Genomic DNA, 3,207 nt, shown 5'->3' with positions numbered 1-3,207 from the left:
TTGCTTAGCTGTTCATTTGTACCTTTTTTTTTTTTTTCTGTGTGTGTGTGTGTGTGTGTGTGTGTGTGTGTGTTAGAAAAAAATGTATGAGTTGTTCTGGTGGATGACACATAATATTGGGCATTGGTCTCCTTCAAAATATCCTTTTTAATAAACTGGCAATGATAAGTATCCCCCCAAGTTCTGTGAGCTGCTCTTGCAAATTAAGTGAACTCTGGAAAAGGGTGGTGGGAACCTATAGTTTATAGCCAGTTGATCAGAAGTCAAGGTGCTGACCTGGCACTTGCAATTGGACTCTGAGGTGGGGCTGTCTTGTGGGACTGAGCTCTTAACCTGTGGGATCTGACTTTAACTCCAAGTAGTGTTCAAGTTGAATTGCATCAGGGGACACCCAGCTGGTGTCTGCTGGAGAATTGCTCGGTATAGGAAAACCCCAGACACCTGGTGTTTATGGTCAATGTTGAGTATTGTATTGATGTGAGTGAGCGTGGGCAAAACAGTGCAGTTGTCCCATCTCTTACAGCCTCCTGATAGCCCCCAGAAGGGACTCTGAGTCAGGTAGGTAGTCTTCTATTGACTGCAGAAGAAAGTACATGCTGTGCTGCCATTGGGCGCTCCTCCATGTTCCACCATCTTGCCAGCAGGTGAAGGGAGGAAGGGAGGGAGGCCAAGCCAGCAGGGTTATTTGCAAGTATGGAGAAAGGAACCCCTGGAGACACTAGGTGGGTGCTATGAAGAAAGGTGGGCATCTCATACTCAAACACCAGCAAATCTTGGGAGGCTCAACCCTTTACTTTCAAATTATAACCAGAAAACACCCACTTCTCTCAATTCTCCTGTCATCAGTGTAGTGCCAACTGCCACCATCTCTGTCATGGACTGGTTCCTTGATTTCCTCACTGGTATCCCCTTGCCCCCTACAGTCTATTGTCAACACAGCAGCCAGAACTAGCCTGAGCCTGACTGTAAAGGAAAAGTCAGATCCTGGCTGTTCAGTTAAGACCCTCCCCATTCCTCGAATCCTCCCGTGACCCACTGGGCCCCACCCAATCCAGCCCTTTGTATCTCTCTGGATTTCCCTCACCACACCACCCCTTGTTTGCTTATTCCTTGCACAGGCCAGGAATAAGGGCCTTTGCACTGGCTTTTCCCTCTGCCTAGACTGTTTCTGCCCACATCTGCAAGTCTCTCTCCCCTCCCATCTCACAGTCTTGGTTTAGAGGTCTCCTGTTCCTGCAGCCTCCCCTCAGCCTCCCATCCTCCCTTTCTCTGCTTCTGTTCCTTCACAGCACTTCTTGCTGCAGGACAGGCCACACCACGTGTCCTACTATCTTACATTTGAGCATGGGTTCCAATAGGGCCAGGATTTCTGCCTGTTTGCTCACTGCTATACTGTAGGACCTAGAATAATGCTTGGCACATCATGGGTGCATGATAAATATTTATCCAATAGATACATTAACAAATTCCTCATTGAGGGCCTACCCACCCCAACAGAAGGGAGTGGATCCTCCCTTATGGGGGCCCTAAGTCATCTTAAGGAAATCTCAAAAACAGGCCCCACCCCCACGTGAAACATGGTAAGCTTTGGTTTTTTGACTATTATTATTATCACTAGATGCATACTAGGTTGAGCTACACCCACAGCCTGCAAAGTGTGTTTCAAAACAAACTTTTTGCTGAGAGGCTGAGGCGGAAGGATCATTTGAGCCCAAGAGTTTGAAACCAGGTTGGGAAATAGAGTGAGACCTCCATCTCAACAAAACAAAACAAACAAAAACATAAATAAAAAATTAATTTTTTTGTTTGACAGTATTTTTAGTTTTACATTCACCTGTTGAAGGACATCTTGGTTGCTTCCAGTTTAAGGGAATTTGGAATAAATCTGCTATAAATATTCACATGTAGACTTTCATTTAGACATAAATTTTAAAATCAACAGATCAAGTAAATACCTGGGAGAATAGCCGCTGGATCATATGGTACCTCTGAGTTTGGCTTTGTAAGAAACTTTCAAACTCTCTCCAAAGTGGTTGCATCATTTTACATTCCTGTCAACTACTCTGCATATTTGTAGGCAATTAGCATTATTAGTGGGGTTTTTTGGTGGGGGTTGTTAGGCATTCTAATAGGTATGTAGTGGTATCTCATTGATGCTCATTGATTTTTTTTTTTTTAATTTTGGTACAAGGGACTAAAATCAAGGGTACTTTACCTCTGAATTACTTCCCCAGCCCTTTTTTATTTTGAGGCAGGGTTTCAATAAGTTGCTTAGGGCCTTATTAAGTTGCCAGCCACCATCTTGTAATCCTCCTGCCTCAGCCTGCCGAGTTGCTGGGATTATAGGCGTGTGCCACTGAGCACAGCAAGTTATTTATTTTTAATTAAATATGAGGTTTCACTATGTTGCCAAGCTGGCCTTAAACTTCTGGAATCAAGCAATCCTCCTACCTCAGCCTCCACCTCTCTAGGTATTGGGACTACAGGCATGCTGCCATGCCAGGCTCATGGGTAAATTTGTCTTTTCCTAATGATGCTGAGCTCCTTTTCATGTGCCTATTTGTTTTTTTTTTTTTTTTTTTAAAGAGAGAGTGAGAGATGGAGAGATGGAGAGAGAGAGAGAGAGAGAGAGAGAGAGAGAGAATTTTAATATTTATTCTTTAGTTTTCGGCGGACACAACATCTTTGTTTGTATGTGGTGCTGAGAATCCAACCCGGACCGCACGCATGCCAGGTGAGCGCGCTACCGCTTGAGCCACATCCCCAGCCCCTCATGTGCCTATTTGTCATCTGTCTTCTTTTTTTTTTTTTTAAAGAGAGAGAGAGAGAATTTTTAATATTTATTTTTTAGTTTTTCGGGAGACACAACATCTTTGTTTGTAAGTGGTGTTGAGGATTGAACCCAGGCCGCACGCATGCCAGTCGAGCGTACTACCGCTTGAGCCACATCCCCCGCCCCATCTGTCTTCTTCTTTTTTTTTTTTTTTAACATTTTTTTTTGAGAGAGAGAATTTTTTTAATATTTATTTATTTATTTATTTTAGTTTTCAGCAGACACAACATCTTTGTTTTGTATGTGGTGCTGAGGATTGAACCCGGGCCGCACACCTGCCAGGCAAGCACGCTATCACTTGAGCCACATCCCCAGCCCCCCATCTGTCTTCTTTAATGAGGTGTCTGTTCACATATTTTGTCTATTTAAATTTT

This window comes from Callospermophilus lateralis, chromosome 19 (genome assembly GCF_048772815.1).
Source record: "Callospermophilus lateralis isolate mCalLat2 chromosome 19, mCalLat2.hap1, whole genome shotgun sequence".
Classification (NCBI taxonomy): domain Eukaryota; kingdom Metazoa; phylum Chordata; class Mammalia; order Rodentia; family Sciuridae; genus Callospermophilus; species Callospermophilus lateralis.
Note: the sequence above shows the minus strand (reverse complement) of the source record.